The following is a 19,657-nucleotide window of genomic DNA, read 5'->3' on the forward strand; positions in this document are numbered from 1 at the left end:
CAAGCAAGCACACACACAGTTAACACTTATGGTGTGCAGCTGAAAATTAATTAATAAACCACATAAAATTTGAAATACAAAAAAGTAAATAAATCTCCCATTTTGTTCTGTTTTGGTCCGAAAGAGCAGCAGTGCAGAGTACTATGTACCGTAACTCAAAGCGATAAATGCAGAGAAATGGAAAAATACACGCCCTCAGTTTTTTTTGCACAGCCCAAACTCTAGGCTCCTGCTTGATTGTGCATGCACACGCACACAAGCACAAGCGCACGCAGACTCATACACACACACGCTCACACACGCACACCGACTCGGGCAAGGCAAGAGAACAGGAACCGTTCGCCTCTTCCGTATTGCAATGCAACTTTTTAATCGCAAGCGCCTCACTGCACAACGCACTGCTCGCAGGCCAAAAACAGCACCGCGGGCCAGACTGCTCAGTATTAAGTGGCAGAAGAGAGGTGAAGCTGCGCTCTAAACTGTGTGCACATCAGCCGGTGATGAAATTATCTGAGGCTGTGCGAGGGGGCCAAGCACAGAGAGCTCAATGACTGCCCTATTAGACAGCCTTCACCTTCACTTACACACACTTCTATCGCCCGAGCGAATGAGAAACATGAACTGGTGTAACCGCTCTAATTTTATTTTGTCTGGCACGCTGCAGAGGTCTAAAGTTCTCCCATCGTTTTGTTTTGTGTGTGCGTGTCTGTGTGCGGTTTTTTGTATTTAAAAAAAAGAGAAAAAAAAAAGAAAAACACTTTGATTCGAGGTAATATTTGCACTGCCCACTTCCAATGGTAATTATAACTAATCAGGGACCAGGCTCACGGACATGGATTCTCTTACACTGAAACATGTACTTTAAGTGAAGCCTGAAGTGAGAGAAAATGCAGCTGACTGTGCACGGGGCCACCACCGTGTGTGACTTTCCCATGCCTGGTAAAAATAGGACTTCTGCTGAAGAGAAGGAGGAAACAATGATGAAGTCAGAAACAACTGCTGAGTTTGAAAGTTTTCCTGTCCCTCAAGGAACAGACATGCAAAGCTTCATAATATATTTCTCCAATTGCCTGGCTTTTGAGAAGAACTACCTACTTAGCACATTAAACAAGCACGGTCTTGTTTAGATATATTCAAAGTGTGACATCTTTTTAATTAACAGCAGCAGCACCATAAAAACTGAATTTAGTAGTACAAAATGAGATGTACCGACTTAACAATGTAAATGTCTCTGCCTGTCTGTCTGCCTGTCAGTCAGTCAGTCAGCCTGCCTGCCTGCCTGTCTGCCAGTCAGTCTCTCTGTCAGTCATTCGATCTGTCTGTCTGCCTGTCTGCCTGTCAGTATCTATGTCAGTCTGCCTGTCTGCCTGTCTGTCTGTCCGCCTATCCCTCAGGAATCTCATGACCACAAATGTAGGGGTGACCTCCTAGTCCCTGAGTGCTGTTTCACAGAATGGCCTCTTCATCACAAACATCTTCCTCTTAATAAACCAGTCCACACATGGCTCGCGTTCACAACAAATATGTGTGGTCCGCCACAATGCATGAATATGGCACTCCTTGGAACAACAGGAACTTGAAAACATAACTATTGCATTCTGGACCGGGTAAGCAAAGTAATATGTGCTGTGGTTTGCTAGGTACAATGTCAGGGTCCAGGTAATCAGGGGATGGAGGACAGGAAGACTTACAGGGTGAAATGAAATGTCAAATTACTCACTAAATTCCCAAAATTGGCTTGGGAAAAAAAGTTTCCCAGATCATTTCCAGATCCTTATTTCAGCTTATGGGTGAACTTAAACCTAGAATTATACATAATTCACATTCAATCTTATTGAATTGTATCTGCTGAAAACACAAATTGAAAATAAAATAATCATACACTGCATATTACTGCCCCCTCAACATTGTCAAAGAAAAATGACTTTATGACTCATAGAGCATAGAAGAGGTATATATTTGGAACATTTAAAAACAAGTGGCTCAAGCTCTTAATCTTTCTCATACAAATGCTCAAAAACAGCTTAAAAGGGAAAACTATGAATTACTCCTGCATGGCAAACAAGCATGGCTGTGCTACCACCACAGATAAAAGATAGGGAGAAAAGGGCACAGCGCACCTCATCTTTAACTCTGAAATTATATCAATTATATCTATAATTTTAGAGTAGAGAAACCCCAAGTATAAACACGAGCTTCAGGCTAAGAACGGACACGGGTGAGCCCCTTGCCAGAAGTCGCTCCTCTCTGGACTGTTGTTATTTTGCAGTGGACGCGGAAAGCCCAGAGCAGAACAGGCCTTCGTAAAGGGGCTTTCTGCTCGCCCGTCCTCTTGGGTGGTCCCAGCTTTAACATCAAATATAAAGAGCGGACAAATGGCAGATAGTAAACTGTAAACCCACAGTCTGATGGACCGGGGGAAACAAAAAAAAAGGCAACAAAAAAAAAAGTTTTTAAAAAAAGTAAATACCCAGCATATCATTTACTGGCTGGGGCGTTAAAAGCCTCCCTCGTGCGGCAGTCAGGGAAGCTGCCTTTAGTTTATGGGCTGTGTCTCAGCTCCAGTAAAGCCCCGGTTATGGATGGATATGGATCTCCTACAAAACAAATGGACGCATTTCTCCCAGAGCTGGAAGGGGAAAAGATCTGGGCATTGTTAAAACGAGGACCGGTGGAAGGGGAAGGGGGTTGGGTTGGGTTTTGGGGGGGGGGGGGGGGGGGGGTGTTTACAGGCTCCTGGGAGCGATCGCAGGGGGGGGTCCCAGGGCAGGCGAAGGGGGTCTTCTTGGGGACGCCTGTCATCTCCCAAAATGAAGAAGCACAGAGGGGATGTGGTGGGGAGTGGTCCACCCCAGCATGTCATTACTGGCTCTCCCAGGCACTAGGGGGCTGTGCCCACCAAACACAGAACCAATCCCCCCCCCCCCCCAGCTGCGGTATCCTCAAATTAAAGGGCTGCTCAAAGGAGACAAGTAGCACAGCACTGACACCCACGTGCAGGGAACCATGAAAACGCATTATTTCACAGGGTCAATGAGCAGCTGCAACTGGACATTTCAGATATGCCCGGACACACCGCAAACCATTGTGCTCTTCTCTCTGCGGCCGTTTCTACATATAAAGCAAAGTCACGCTGAAATATTTAGTGGCCTAGCAAAGATAGCAAAAACTTGACATGCAGGTTTAATTATTCGCTAACTCCACTGGGGACATTATTTTTTTTAAACATGGATTTAATGTTCCACAAAATCGAAGAGAATGCCAAATATTCATATTTTAAAATAATCGCATCATTTTAATAAGAGAACAAAGCACAAAAAAAATGTGAACTGTGTTATGATGCACCCACCCCCCCCGCCCCACCCCGTCCAATGACAATGAAACGTCTGACCTTGACAGCGTGTGCAGTAGCGAACAATAGGCACACGCAGCTCTGTCTGCAGGATGGACATCTGACTCCAGAGCGGGATCAGTGGAGAGAGAGCGAGTGACAAACGAGCAGCAGACCGCCGAAATCGACCTGGCCTGTGAGATGGCGGCCGGCGGTTGTCCTCGTTTCCTAAAAGGATATTAAAATAAACAATCAGCGCGCAGACCTTGCTTCCTGCCTCCTCTGCCCATGTTCTGTTACAGAGGAGATTTTTTTTTTTTTTTTTAAAAGCGCAATTACACAAACGCAGCAAGCCAGCCCCGGCACGGACCCGGGTTTCTGTGGAGGGTATCGAGCAGCGATGCCAGATCAACGTGTTTTCACTTTAGCAAAGCCTCGCTGAGCGTTTTGTGGCGTGTCCCCCGCATTTAACATGAGAGCCAGAGCATACTGGCCTCGTCCGAGCGCTCCTCTCGAGTACAAACCGAGGAAAGTCAGTGAAGTGCTTTCCTTCCTGATTCAAAAGGGGACAATCAGTACTTAAAAAAAAAAAAAAAACTGCTGTACATCTCACAGTACAGTACCGTAAGGCTGAATAAAACTGTATAATATCTCAAGGGGCATAAGATGTTGGAAATAAATAAAGCATATTATATTGATTTTGGAAAATTTATTTTTATACTGTATAATTATACATAGTAATGAATGGATCCATGAATTGTGGACATGTATGTATTAAAACTGAACAAGAACTTATCAAACATTTACAGATTAAACACTGGCAATTTAAGGTGGTTTAACTTTCTTAAATAAAACGGCATTAAATTGCATGAAATGTTAATTTAGGCAGTGGCTGTAAATCACAGGTATGTCTTTAACAACTGGAAATCTTTATTTTAAATTAGTTTTATTTCATTTCATTTTTACATGTACTAATGATGGCAATACAATTATAAAAGTTATAACATACTGAAGAAAATTAGTTTGAAAAAAGTTAAATTTAAGGCAGAAATTCTAAAATTATAATGAACAATAAGTAATTTAATATAAAAAAAAATCTAAGCAATTCTTAAGGTTTCAAATTTATTTTGATATTCAAAATTAAATGTTCAATAATCTTCCGTATCATTTTTGGTTAAGGTTATTGTAAATACTAAATCTATGTCAAAGATGGAAACATACTGAAGCACGTCTTATGTTAACTGTATTTTATGATAATAATGCACCAATGTAATTCTTGACTATTATGTCAAATACAGATAATTAATATCATAAATATTATTAAACACAAGCTATATCTATTGTTTGGTATTTTTTATAAGCAATTCCACATAGTAGATTTTGAACCTTGGTATCAAAAATGAAACTGTTTTGGTAATTTGTAAAGCAAAAGGACAACTCTTTCCTCAGAACAACCAAAAAAAAAAACCCCACAATCTTACAACCTGAGCCTGGCCTTTCCTGAGTTTTGATTCAGACGTGTTCCAGAGAAAAGCAGATTCAGGTGGGGCTCGCCATGCACCACTTCAGCTACACTGTAAACATTTAAATGTCGCTGCTGAGTCACTGGGGGGGAGATGCGATTCTTATCTATTTGCATTGACTCTTCGGCATTAAGGCTTGGAGCGCTGCCATTTCCTGTTAGCAGCGGCAGCAGCAGCAGCAGAAGACGGGGGAGGTAAGATGACAGGCGTTCGGTTCATCAGACAGTGTGATTCAGCCGGGGAACCTTTGTGCTGTGGCTCTCACTCTGCCCAGGAACACATATTCACGGCACACGCCGTGTCTGTGTTTTCAAACAACTGCACTACAAAAAGAACTGCAGCCACAAAGGAGGAGGGGTATTAGAAACTCCCAGATGAACAACTAATGAATTAATTAAGATTTTAATAATAATCAAAATATTGAAGAAATATGCACTGATGTGGATTTTATACTTTCAGAAGGGTGTCCTTACAAAAAGTAAGGTTTCTTACATTACACTTGCACATACGGGAAACCTTTTAAAAATGACATATATATTATTTTTCTAAAATATATTTCAACATATTGCCACTGAAAACTATTACTATAATCCCACTGATCCCTTTCATCATTATAAATTCCTGGACAAACACCCTTGTACCAGGGCATTTTAAATTGCTAACAATTTGTACACCTTACAGTACTTATGCTGTAATGCATTTACACAGCTGGGTTTCTGTTGCAGCAGTTGAAGTAAGGCACTCTAACACAAGGTCAAAACAGCCATTTCTCACCCTGGGCCACCACATTCTACATCCTGCGATGCAGGCTCTACGCGGAGATGACATGCTGTATACAGGATGTCGTTCCCTCAACTGAACAGAGCCTCCTCTGGCAGCAGAAGCGAACGCACGCGCATTCACGTTGCGTGCCTGAGATTTCGAACCGTGGTAATGCAGTAAATGGGCTTAGACAATGAGGAGGATATACTGCCACCACACTGAGGAAACAAACCACAGCCAGCTCACAGGGGTGGGCGAGGTAGAGGAGGAGGAGGAGGCCTCTCTCAGCCTGACGGGGCACAGCTGTGGAGGAGCACGAATGCCCACCGCCACTCCGTTTGAGAGGTAGGGAGGCCCTGGTGGAACCCCCCGCCAAGTGGTGCTCCCCCCCACCCACTGTTCCCACATGGGCACTCACCATTCCCTGTAAAACCCCATCTCCTAGGTAACCGGTCAGTGACACCACAGGCTCGACTCGTATTTAAATTAATTCGCCGGAGGAGCGGGCCCGACTGATTTCCTCGGCTTGCGCGGGGGGGGGACGATCGGCGATAAAAACTGAAGTGCGTCGGCTGCCCCTCCGGGACTTCCTGTTGCCCGGTGCGGTTTCCTGTAGCCCCGCGGGGCAGCGCGCAAAAGTTAAGCTACAATCAAGATCAATGCCGCAGAGCAATTGTAATTAGGTACGAGCATACGTGTTTCTGCGGATTAGTAAAAGGAGTCCACCTCTTCCTCCAGGGAGCTCTGGTTACGCCGCGTCAGAGGCCAGACAAGCTGGGATTCTTTCAGCAGGCAAATTACAGGCAATTAGGGGGGCAGAAACGATAACATTTGAAAAGTCATGGGGGGGGGAGGGGAGGGGGGAATTTCGGTCGGGAGTGGCCAAGACCCTCAGGGTCCCCGACGGGGCCTGACGCTCTCCTCCGCTAAAACAACAACGAATCAAGTGCCTTCCAGCGTGCGCTGGGGCAGGGCAGGGCAGGGCAGGGCAGGGCAGGGCAGGGCCGCGGGGCCGAGTGGATTCACCCTTGGACCCAGGGGGCAGGGCCGTGGGGCCGAGCGGATTCACCCTCGGACCCAGGGGTAACCCCCGGCGCGGTCAGACCCAGCGCCACGGCCAGATAAGATAATGACCGCCATTATCTAAAACGATTACTTCATCAGCGCGGCCTTGTTTTCATTCGGCGCGCAGAGACGCCCGTGATCCAGCCTGCGGACGAACGCCCTGCAGAAAGGATAACTACAGACACAGAGGGCTGCGAATTTGAACATGATACTGGTAATATTAAAAAGTAATGATCTCGATGATTTTGTAATGACAACGCTAAGGAGCGTGCTTCAAATCAACAAAAGGCCCTGCAGGAGCACAAACGCTTACGCACTGACCCGTCTTCGCCCGTCGATTAGTTTGAAGCTAACTATAAAGTATCAGCTAACCTGCACGGCTATCGACGATCGTTTTCGCTACGACTTTCAGTACAAGCCGAGTCACACTGCAGACATGGAGAAATCAGTCAAGTACGTGTATACCCTTCCAGGAAATGTTCTGCACTGAATTTTATTGCTATTTACTGGTTAAACCGATGTTCCACATGCAGTGTCTAGTGTAGCAGTAAGCATCTTTACAGTGGGCCGACAAATTATATTTCCAAATAAACAAATGCAACAAGTGAAAGTATTGAGGTTTTTCTCATTTAAAAATCCTCTTACGGTGACATGAGGGGCTAAACTACATGGCATAAACTGAAGGATTCTTCGGTTGACATGCCTAGAAACTAAAAGTCAGCAGCTTGGCTATATTTTCATAGAAGTTATGAATCTTGTGATTTTGAAAAGACCACTGTATCAGATTAGATCTGATTTGATGTTCCAAAAGAAACGGAAAAATGTATCTAACTATGGGCACAGAGAAAGTCTTCTAGAACATCTCTAATTAACCCAATTATGTTTGGCTACGAGACATTTTTGCTAAATACACATTTGGTTTGCATTCAATTTGATCTGAGCACTGCAGTTCATTTTCATTGCGCTCATCATTTATAATGAAACATTGCATTTCATCCAGATGTAATTTTTTAGTGCATCTTCAAGCAGACTTGAATACTTCAATAGTTGCATTACATTCATACTGTTTAATGAAATAAGGTTTATCAGCTCACAGACACATACACACATGAGACAATCGTATCAACGACAACTAATGCTGTTAATTGTCCATTTACAATGAAGCTCGCACATCATTAGATGAATGAATCCTTTTCCCCAGTGCTGGCGTCTCCTCCTAATTGTGGCTTGGAAAGGTTGAGCAGCCAGTTCGTCGTGTGGGACAGTGCTCCGTACAGCTGTGTTTCCCCCATCCCCCCCCCCCAAAACCCAGAGGAGCGCACGTCACCATTCCAGGACCATCATTTTAATCACAGCTACATCAGAAAATGGATTTTGTCAGAACATGCCAAGTTCACTAAGAGCTGCCTGGTCAGGACACTGCACAGCTGTGTGCTCTTTCCTTCTGAGTGCTGGGGCCATGGTGTGAGGAGGTTGGAAAGGGGGAGGGGTGGGGGGGGGGGGGGGTGGGCGGGTGCTGGGCAGGGAGGTTGGGAGGGGGGATGGGGGGGTGGGCGGGTGCTGGGCAGGGAGGTTGGGAGGGGGGATGGGGGGGTGGGCGGGTGCTGGGCAGGGAGGTTGGGAGGGGGGATGGGGGGGTGGTAGCACTGGTTTAGATTATCTCTGCGTCCTGTTCAATTTGACAGTGGCGACATGAACCCCCGTGGCGGCCCTCTCCGCGTAGGGCAGATAGAGTGCCAGCCTGCAGGAATGCTGGGAATGTTTCTGGCTCTGACCCGGCCCCCGGAGGTTCCACCGGGATGAAGGGGGGGGGGGGGGGGGAGAGCAGTGACAGCTCTAACACTCACCAGAGCTCAGGTCCCCAACCAAGAATGGCATCGCCCACCCTGAGTGCCAGAAGGTAGAGTTTATTTTCGTTGCTCCTGCCCTGCCTGTGCTGCCTGCACTAGACCACCGACCGCGGGAGCTTTTGAGCCGAACTCCTTTCTCACCCCCGGGCTTAGCGGCGTACGCGACTCCTCCGAACCGAAGGCATTTCTACAAACTTAAATACGAGCCGCACGCAACGCGATGCGAAAAGCATAGCTCCTGAAACTCCACAGGGCCCGGGATGGATTTGGCAACGAGAGACTTGTGCAAAGCCTGCGCTGCCCATCACAGAGCTTTCTTTACAGAGAAATGGAGGAATGATTTATCAACTTAAAAATTCATGTCAGTTCAGACTTTTAAAGTAAAACCCAAATTCAATCCACATCTCTCCAAATGAATGGTCTAACATGTTTTCTTTCAACCAAACAACGTCTTATGCAACAACTTTCAAATAGCAATACACGCATAATATACACACACAATCATATACGTAGCGTTATTATATCCATTATTAACCCACCCCCCCCCCCACAAAAATTTTTTCAAAAAATTGTTTTTACCATATAATTCAAAAATCACGAAGAAAAATGCTGAATCAGAAAATATGATCATTTTATTATGCCCCATCTGTCTGTGATTACCAGACTCTTTTTGTGTGCATGCTTTTGAAATCTCTTCCTTATATCACAGTTGCTTACTAAAATGTTCAGGACACGGCAAAGATCTTTTCAGCTGGGGGAGGAGAGACAGAGCCTGCTATGCACTTTGACTCCTAAATCCCACAAGATACCTCCAGCCACGTTTGTCCTATGAACTCAAGATTAACTTTAAGCTCCAGAATCAAATATGATACATAATGACAAGATGCTATAGTGGTGAAATAATAACAAGCAGGGTCTACAGCACACCAATAAAAAATGTTTTGTACTCATACAGGTTCAGTGTAGGTCAAGTGCTAGTCGATCACCATTCACCCAAACCTACACCTGTTTTCTCTCTCATTGAACCCTTAAGTGTACATATGGTAGTCTTCCATGATGCTCAGAATTAGAAATAAAATTTTCACAAGGATGGTTAAATCTAAATGTACTGCACAAAATGGCAATGACGTTGCGTGGCTGTAGAATATATTTTCTTCTTACATAATTCAGTATTAATGCAATATTTTTAAAATTTATGACAACAAACCCCAGTAATTGTACAAATTTGCACAGAAAACAATGCATAAGTTGAAACTGAGTTTTTTTCAAATTTCAATTTATGCCACATTCAAATTTTGAGATATTGTTGCATAGGTTTAATAATACACATTTGACTCCAGTCACTAATCAAATCACTAGCAAGATATTTTATTGCAAGAGATAGAGGCTGCTCGGGTATAAAAAACTTTAAATGGACCTTATGATTACAGTATAGTACTGTTAACTGAAAACTATTAAAGGCTTATAGAAACGACTAGAATCACTGGATGTCAGGATTCTTCTGCCTTTACAGATGATGCTGCAAACAGCTGAATGAATACATGAATGCATGAATGAATGAATGAGCAAACCAAAAGACCAGAAGGGCAGTGGTTTCCACCACCAAACCTGTTTGCAAGCCTGCGACCGTCTGTGGCCAGAGCAGGGCCTTCCTGTCTAGACTGGAGGAGATAGGGTTAATGAAAATGAAGAGTAATTATTAAAGCTGTCTGCAGTATCAGTCCGCGAGTCGTACCCTTGAAGCAGAGCTCACTCCGCCCCTCCTTCCACCCCTGCCCCCCCCCCCCTTAATCCCCCGCTGAGTTACATTCAGTGTCACTGTGGAATTCTAGCCTTCGTTTTTTCCCCCCCCGAAGAGAAGCACAGTTTATAAGACATTCCCAAAATAAATGGTGGTCAACAGTTCAGAATATTGGCCCATCGCGCTTTATAAATATAGATGACCGTGCCTAACCATGAAGAAAATGTAGAAAGTTGTCTAAACCAAACACGGCGAACATCTCCAGGAGAACACCTGGAAGGTGTTAATCACGAGTCAGTGTAAACATTTCCGAGGCGAACACACGGCAGAGCGGCTCGGTCCCGGCCGTCGGCCGTCGGCCACCCGTCCCCCGCCCACGGGCCGAGAGCGTCCGCGTGCAGCCGGAGGCCATCCATCAGCAGCCGGCCCGGTCAGCGGCGCGGGCTCTGCGGGACGGACGCGACTGCGCCAGACTGCGCAGACACTGGGTCAGACTGTGCAGACACCGAGCCAGACTGCGCAGACACTGGGTCAGACTGTGCAGACGCTGCGCCAGATTGCGCAGACGCTGCGCCAGACTGCGCAGGCGCTGAGCCAGACTGCGCAGACGCTGCGCCAGACTGCGCAGACACTGCGCAGAGACTGCGCAGGAAATGCTACCTGCAGGGAGAGCATATTAACGGCTCGCATCACCAGGTCACTTCATAAGCGCTGTATTATGTGATTCTAAATGAGTTTCTGCTTCTCTTACAACAGTGCGTCTCCGCTACAAGTACTGAGCCAGTGCTATTCCCACTGCTATTAGGACACACTGTGTGCTGGAGTGTACATTTCCTGGTGTTCATCATTCCTGGTCCTCAGGGCTCACTGTGTACAGTCTGCTGGTTCATGTTTTTTGTTGGAACTGATATCTTAATTAATGATGCTTGATGGAACACGTTAATGGAACACACACCTTGATTTCACAAGACACCTGCGGATTTGCAGCTAATGTTTTCAGTAGGATGTGTGCCAAGAGATAAAAACAAGCGGAGGCGTATGTTAAAAGTAATTCTGCTCATTTATCTTCAAACACATTACATCACCAGTATTTGCTTTAAAGATGAGCTCAGTTCTAGGACCTAATAAAATCACTTATAAGGCTTGAGGCAGTTGATTAAGTGACTTTCCGTAATTGGTAAATGCACCTCAACACACATACTTTTTGACAATAATACTCTTATCAGGACATAATTATCAGGGAATGACAAATCCACTGTTGTAAACAGCAAGTTTCCAGGACAAGACTTGAAAAAAAATTATCTTTTGCAACATGAAAGGATAAAAATAAACACTATTACATCAATAATATTTTAACCTGAATCTGAACGCTTTTGCATGAATGCGTCGACACATGCCTTCATTTCAAACAAGTCAACAACCATTAAAACCACACTGAGATACCATGGAACAGTCAATGTCCCTTTAAAAGGGGAGACTTTCACACTAGCAAAGCCATAGTGCATCACTTCATTGTGGAAAGGGGGCAAACCAAAGCGACGGGCCTTTAAAAAGCCATTTTGAATCAGAAACAAACTGAAGGATATTCATAATTGACCACTCTCTACATTTTGCTTTCACATTTTTTAATGCAGCGCTAAAAGCCATTCTAATGGATGGCCAGAAAGTTAACTCCCCATTTGTGGACAGTTCATTACTAAAATAATAAACTGGGTAAACTCAGCAGATGCCCTGCTTCCTCAAAACAGGCTTGAGGACACATAAGTAAAGAATTAGGCTACCTGGGAATGTAACAGGTCTAAGCTGGTATGTTCAGTATGGTGTAATTCACAATTACAGTTTTATTAACTGTTACCAAAGATGGGGACAGCCTGTTCATTTGCTGTAACTTAAATTGTGGGTAACAGCAAATGTTTTGTTCACATCGCACAGCGTATTGTTGATTCAGGCTACAGTTACATAAACCCATAACTACAGTAAGAATTCAGTCTACTCAGTTAATGTTATACATTGAACACCAGTAGCTTAGCTGTATAGTCGTGATAAATGTAGCAATAAAGGTGCATGTAATGTTATATAATGTAAAGTTACCTTTTCTGATGTTGATCTTTGGGTCTGTGCCTTCTCGCTAGCTCACTGAATTTGGCAAGCAAATCATTTTGTAATGGCTTGAATGTACCTACATTCAATTTGTTAAATGACATGTTTGGTTTGTTTAAACATTTTACCATTAAACGCACTTTAAATACCACTTGGTTATTTTATTTTAAAAAAACAAAGGGTTTTCTGTGAACTAATGTCTTTTATTCCCAGGGTTTTTTGCAGAAATATTAACCCCAACTTGTATCACACAGATATTTTTAGTGATCCACAAGTGATTAATCACACTGGGCTCGTGTCGCACTTTATCTTCGCTGGATTTCCCAGAAGGTAGTAATAACTGTTTTTTATTTTAAACTTGAGCAATCAGGGCGAAACATTTCTTAAGGGCCTCGCTGCTGAGCACAGTATTTGACCTCCCCACCCTCCTGTAATCAGGCCAGGGGTGTCCCACACACCACTTTCCACTACTTCCAATGTTGATACGTAGTCAAACCAAAACCATCTATAAACAGTAAGTACCCCATCAGCTGTCCACAGAAAATCATAAACAACGTGAGCCTTTGGAAAAACATTTGCGAAATGCAGCCAAATGTCCTTTTTTACAAGCTCATGGCTTTTTAAAGCAATACACATCAGGTGATGTGTAACAAGTTCCCCCCCCCCTTTTTTTCCAAACAGTAACAGCTTCAGAAAATGTCGCGTTTAAACCTTTCTCCAAGTTTGCCTCATCCTACCTGTTTACATTGTCATCTAATGTACATTAGCTTTTAGTTCAAGCACTCTGGTCAGAGGAGACAATGGATTCTTGGAGTCTAAAAGGCTGAATGGGCAAAAAATGTGCCTTTTTTTTGGAAGTCAAACAATTCACATGTGGTTAAACTGCACATTCAGTTTTTATTTAAGGGGATTTTTAATACATTGTGGCCTTTTATACATATTCCCCCCCCTCCCCCCACCATTTCAGAGCACCATAATGTTTGGAACAAATGGCTTCAAAGGTGTGTCTGATTATTCATGAGTGTTCAATTGCTTCCTTAGTGCAGGTCAGGAAGACAGCTTTCTGTACCTAGTCTTGATTCTAGGCCTTTCGTTGCCTGTAGAGTCTGTCATTAGCGTTTGTCGACATGAGGAGTTGTGCCAATGAAAGGCAATGAAGCCATTATGAGGCTGAGAAATAAGGGAAAAACAGCCAGAGACACAGGCCAATCCCTAGGCTTACCAAAATCTACTGTTTGGAACATCAAGAAGAAAGAGAGCACCGGTGAGCTTAGTAATAGCAAAGGGCCTGGTTGGCCAAGGTAGAACTACACAGTTCATGACAAAAGACTTCTCACCATAATGAAGAAAACCCCACCAAAAAACCAGGTCAGAAACATTCTTCAGGAGGCAAGCATGGATTTGTCAGTAACTACTGCCTACAGTAGCCTTCAAAAGAAAACCATCTTCAGAGGCTATACTGTACAATGCAAACCATTAGTCAGCTACAAAAACAGGATGGCCAGGTTACAGTTTGCTAAGGCGTAACTCTAAGAGCCTACAGAGTTCCAGAGAAAGGCCTAGTGGACAGATGAGACCAAGATTCACATGTATTCAGTGATGGCAAGAGCAAAGTCTGGAGGCCAAAAGGAACTGCCCAAGATCCAAAGCACCCCTCCTCATCTGATAAACATGGTAGTGGGGGCATTATGGTTTGGGCATGTATAAGGCACTGCCACATCTTCATTAATGATGCAACTTCTGATGAAAGCAGAATTCATTCTTAAGTGTCCAGAAGCATCTTATCTGCTCAAGTTCAGTCAAATGCCTCAAAACGCATTGGACAATACTCCATCCTACAGCAGGACAATGATCCCAAGCATACTGCTAAAGCAACAAAGAGTTTTTTCAAAGCCAAAAACTGGAAAATGTTCTGACTGGCCAAATAAATCACCTGATCTGAATACAACCAACATGCGCTTCACTTGCTGAAGAGAGAACTGAAAACAACTAGCCCTTGAAACAAACAAGAGCTGAAGATGGCTGCAGTACAAGCCTGGCAGAGCATCACCAGAGAAGGTACTTAGCACCTGGAAATGTCTATGGGTCACAGACCAAGCAGTCATTGCATGCAAAGGATACGTGACAATGTACTAAAAATGACAACGTTAATTTACATAAAATGAATGTCCCAAACATTATGGTGCCCTGAAATGGGCGGCTATGTATAAAATGTTCAGTAATTTCTAGGTGAAAACAAAGTGTATAAAAAAATATACCCTTAAATAAAAGCTGATAATGTGCTGGTTTCACCACATGTAAATTGTTTGATTAAAAATCTAATTTAAGATCTAAGTACAGAGCCAAATGAAAAAAAAAAATGTCTTTGTCCCAAACGTTATGAAGCTCGCATATACATATATAATATACACACACACTCTCTCTCTCTCCCTCTCTCTATGTCATTGGCTTGTGTCTGCAATGGAATAAACATGAACAAAAACTCAGGAGGCAAAAAAATTATTTTTAAAAAAGGTATGAAGGCAGCTTCCTCACCGAGATGAAATACAGCCATGTAGTAAAACACAATCACTCCCTCCACCACATTCTTCTCTACTTTTTCCACAAAAAATCCAGCATTGCATCACTCGCACACGAAACACCCTTTAATGACCCTATTGTGTTGCTATCAAAACTGTTTCCTTCCGCGCCGCACTACAGAGAACCTCTGTATTTTGTGTCACCTTGTTTTACAGACATCTACAGAGGAGAGGAAAAACTCTTTTCACTGCGTTGTGAACCTTATTCTAACCTCCGGAGACAAAAACAGTTTAAATCACTCGTATGGCTCACGGCCATAATGGGTCTTATCTGCCTGAGAGCTGGAGAAGGTTAATGGATCATAATTACTGTCACTTTTCATAATGTCAACTTCTTTTTTTTTTTTTTTCTTGAATAAGGTGACCCACGGGGAGAAGGGTTCATGCTGAACAAACAAAACGCTCCCCCTCACAACAGGAGGAGCCCTGGGTCCCACACCAGCTCCCGGAGCAAGGCTTGGGCTCCACAGATCCTTTTGATGAATGCTCTGTGCAGCCCCTGGACACTTCAGGCTTGGTTCCAGTTGCTGCAATAAATACAGAAATCTGCCACGCGGTGGGCTAATGATGAGTTGCCTCAGCATCTCCCAACACAACATGAGCAGACTGGCTGATCTGCTGCTACCCCCCCCATCACCCCCACCCCACACACACACACACACACACACAACAGCTGCCTCCGCACTTGTGAACTGTTAATACAGCTGAAACGGCAGACAGATTTCAGCTTGTTGGAATTCATCCCAAATTAGGTCACACCTCAATCTATCTCTATCTCTCTCTCTCTCTCCCTCTCTCTCTCTCTCTCTGTCTGTCTTTCTCTCATTGACGTGTTTCTCCTGCACCTGCACGACTCCCCGCAGAGTTCAACTAATCTCATCCAGAAATCTCCCATTTCTACACTCGACTGAGAGAGTAGCCTTACTTCGGTGATGCAATGTGAAAGTAACTGCAGAACAGATGTGCCTTCCAAAGGCAGATGCAGACAATTTAATTGAAAAAATAATCTTAAAAAACAGCAAAAAATATGAAAAGCCCATCAGCATTGTGTTACTGTCCTTCGTGTAATACTGTGATAAGAGACTTGCAAAACGCAGCGCTCCTTATTTCAACTGAAATACGTGCATTTTCCCTTGTTCTGCACGATGCCCATCTTTCGGGGACAGCTAGGTACGCTCTCAGAACTGTTTAATTGTTCTCCCGCGGGATGAAGCCTGGTCTTGGCAGCGGCCGAGCCGCCGGCCGCAACCCACAGGCAGCAGAGCTGGACTTTCCAGGCTGCGGAGAAGAGCAGAGATTCCTCCAGACGGAAAAGCACGTCTAAACAAACGCTGACACTCGCAGGTAAATTTAGAAGCGCCGCAGGCTGCCAAAAAAAAAAAAGGGTGGGGTGGGGGCTGTGCTCTCCTCCGTCATTGTCCTGAAATGGCTACCACCACTTATCCCTCGGTTCAGCACAGCTGTCAATCAAACAGATATATACGTATATATGGGTGAAAAATTAAAGAATATTACAGAATAAATGAGTGGACAAACATAACGAATGCAGTGTGATATGTAAGGGAAAACAGAAGAGCAACTCTTCCTCAGGTGAAGTTGTGTGCGTGTCTGGGTATATGTACATAGTTATAAAAACTGTGCATGTGTCTGGCTGGGGGGGGAGGGGGAGGCACAACCCACACCCACCGACTTTTCATTGCTGTGAAATTCATTCCCTACATACCCTTACACACTTGATTAACCTTTAATTTGTTTTCCCATTAAATACAACTCTGGTCAAATTGAAGCAATATGTCGGTCTGTTGCTCGTGTCAAAAACTGTATCATGCTTTTCACTCATAAATGAAATCCATACATCTACATACCTTTGAATTAAAGACAAAAATGCCACAATGGCAAAAAAAATAAAATAAAAAATAAAAAAAGGTTTCAAATGCATTTTGCTGCCATATTGTAAATTATGTTTAACGAAAAAAATATAATTTTGGTATATTATGCACTGTGGCTCGCTAAATATCTACAGACTAACGGGCATTAAGCAGTACTGACACTGCTTTGCAGGAAGACCTCCCTGAAAGTTAGGCTGATTTTTCTACCTGTAAAGAGTTTGGCTCCACAAAAAACACAAGCCAATAAGCCCAGGAGAGAGGGGAGCGATACAAGGAAGCCTTTCTTAGGGTACAGACCATCTATGACTGCATGCCTCCCAAATAGAAATGCCTTTTGTATTACTAACGGTGTCCAAACCATAAGTTTAGAGATGAGAGGGGGGAAAAAAAAACTACAATACATTCTGTGAGGACCTCAGCTGAAACTGTCGGACCACATGTGGAAGAACACAGGGCACAGTTTCCCTCCACAATAACACACAGCGGTTTATTTTCATTAGAGAGGGATTCGCCTCTGACTCACCATGTAACGCACGGGCGAATCCAAACCCTGCTCTTCCCCACTTTCAGTTTTTTTTTTTTTTGCCTTTTGTTTTTTCTGTTCTTTTTTTTTTTGTTGCTTTAAACTAACCAAAGGAAAGGATTTGCCGGAGGATTATCAAAATATATGTTTTCACACTGGGTGCAGACCCTGTGTGAGTCCTGAGATTTTCCTTGGGCAAATAAATTGTAGTCCTCTGATTAGAAGGCACTACGTCCCCCAGTCGCACAGAGTAACAGTAGGGCTAAGCCAACAAAATGCACACACCACCAGAAAACTCAACTATCCAACAAGATTGTAATAATAATTTGACCAATATCAATACGAGTGCTCTGCACATCACGGTATCAACACTGTGCACCACATCAACCAACAGACCATAGGCACGGAGAAGAAGCTGCAACATTTCCACCATACCACGACAGTACAGTAGTGCTCACTGCAGCTGTAAATCTCGCAGCTGTGAAAGGGAAAACAAACGGGGCATCTAAGAGATGAAGATGTGCCCTGACAACACTTCTTTTCACACCCCCCCACCCCCCACCCCCCCACCCCCCGACCCCTGATTGCCTGCAGCAGCAGCTCCAAGTCACTGTCATCGGCTGTTGGCCAACCCCACCCTCAGATGAGCTGAGCGGTCGGAGACAACACCCCTGCCACCGCAGAGCCGCCTGGATCGTCCCGCAGCGAGGGGCTCTGCTGCGCCAGTCAAAAGCAAGCTGCGTGCTCCACAAAGTACAAGACACATCAGCATTTTTGCCAAAAAGGGCAGAATAACGTCCCCATCTGATCCAGAGGAAACATGCCGAGTCGTTTTCGCTGCTGATTCACAGGTTCAGAAGACTGACGTTAATGCGAGTCACTGCCTGCAGGATGAATGCGTCTGATTCATACGCACACAAAACAGTGGAGTCGAGCTGAGGGCCAAGACCGGCGTACAGGCCGGTGTGGGACAATGGCAGTTACGTGTTCATCGAGGCCCCGTGCCAGACTCTGGGAGAGATGGCCTGTGTGAGTCAACAGGCCAGGCCGGGGTGTTGACATGGGCCTTGACGCAAGTGACACAGAGCAGGTCTACCTGTCTTCACTGAGGCCAGACTGCTTGTGACCCAGAGAAAGACCAGGACCCTGGAGCAGGGACAGCACATTACTGAGCACAACAATGTTTGAGACAAAGATTATTTAACATATATTTTTTATTTTTTCTTGATTTGGGTCAGTACTCAAATGCACATGTGGTTAAAAAGCAGATTCCCAGCTTTTATTATTGGGCATTTTAATACATTTTGGTTTCACCATGTAGAAATAACAGCAGGTTTTATACATTAGCCTCCGAATTTCAGGACACCACAATATTTGTGGCATATAAATGTTAATGTAAATGAAAGTATTAATGTTTAGTACTTTGTTGCATGTTCTTTGCATGCAATGACTGCTTGAAGTCTGTGGCCCATAGACATTACCAGGTGCTGAGTGTCTTCTCTGGTGAGGCCTGTGCTGCAGCCACCTTCAGCTCTGGCTTGCTGCCTTAAGTTTTCTCTTAACGCATGTTCAGCTGGAATCAGTTCAGAGGAATGACTTGGCCAGTCAAGAGTTTTCCTGTTTTTTTCCTGTTCACCATTGTCACTTACAGCAGTACGTCTGGGATCATACTCTTGCTGTAGGACTAAGCGCCATCCAGTGACTTTGGAGGCATTTGCTTGAACTTGAGGGGACACGATGCTTCTGTACACTTCAGAATTTACTCAGCTGTGACATCATCAATGAAGACAAGTGAGCCAGTACCTGTGGCAGCCATTCAATTCACAAGTGAATCTTGGTCTCATCATCCAGAACTCTGCAGACTCTTTTAGGTACTTCTCAGCAAACTGTAGTGGTTTGCATTGTGCAGTGTAGCCTGTGTACCTCTGTTTGTGAAGTCTACTGTAGTAGACAGTAGTCAGTGATTTGTTACACACCTGCCTCCTGAAAAGTTTTTCTGATCTGTTGGACAGGCATTTGGGTTTTTTTTTCTTCATTATGGTAAGAATTCTTGTCATCAACTCTAGAGGTCTTCCTTGCCCAACCAGGCCCTTTGCAATTACCAAGCTTAAGGTTTGTCCTATGCCTGTTATTTTTTCTTATTTTATACCCTCATAATGGCTTCTTCTACTTTCATTGGCACAACTCTTTGCCTCATATTAATAAACAAAAATAACAGACTCCATATTCAAGAAAAATCCTAGATACTGAAAGATCTCATACCTGCACCAAGGCAGCTATTGAACACAACTGAA

At 44.1% G+C, this 19,657-nt stretch overlaps 1 long non-coding RNA gene across 4 annotated transcripts in view; it reads right to left on the reverse strand.

Annotated features, from left to right (window-relative positions):
- The window catches only part of LOC135241921 (uncharacterized), a 91,659-nt gene that overhangs the window by 21,335 nt on the left and 50,667 nt on the right, over positions 1–19,657 (reverse strand). For 2 of the 4 annotated variants that reach the window (XR_010326165.1, XR_010326163.1), the window contains exon 3: positions 3,392–3,559. The exons of 1 other annotated variant lie outside the window; for it this stretch is intronic. This is a non-coding gene — a long non-coding RNA (uncharacterized LOC135241921). Of the gene's footprint in view, positions 1–2,470; positions 2,598–3,391; positions 3,560–19,657 lie in introns of all 4 variants that reach the window. One more of the 4 variants, XR_010326164.1, reaches the window with a different exon arrangement.

This window comes from Anguilla rostrata, chromosome 16 (genome assembly GCF_018555375.3).
Source record: "Anguilla rostrata isolate EN2019 chromosome 16, ASM1855537v3, whole genome shotgun sequence".
Lineage (NCBI taxonomy): Eukaryota > Metazoa > Chordata > Actinopteri > Anguilliformes > Anguillidae > Anguilla > Anguilla rostrata.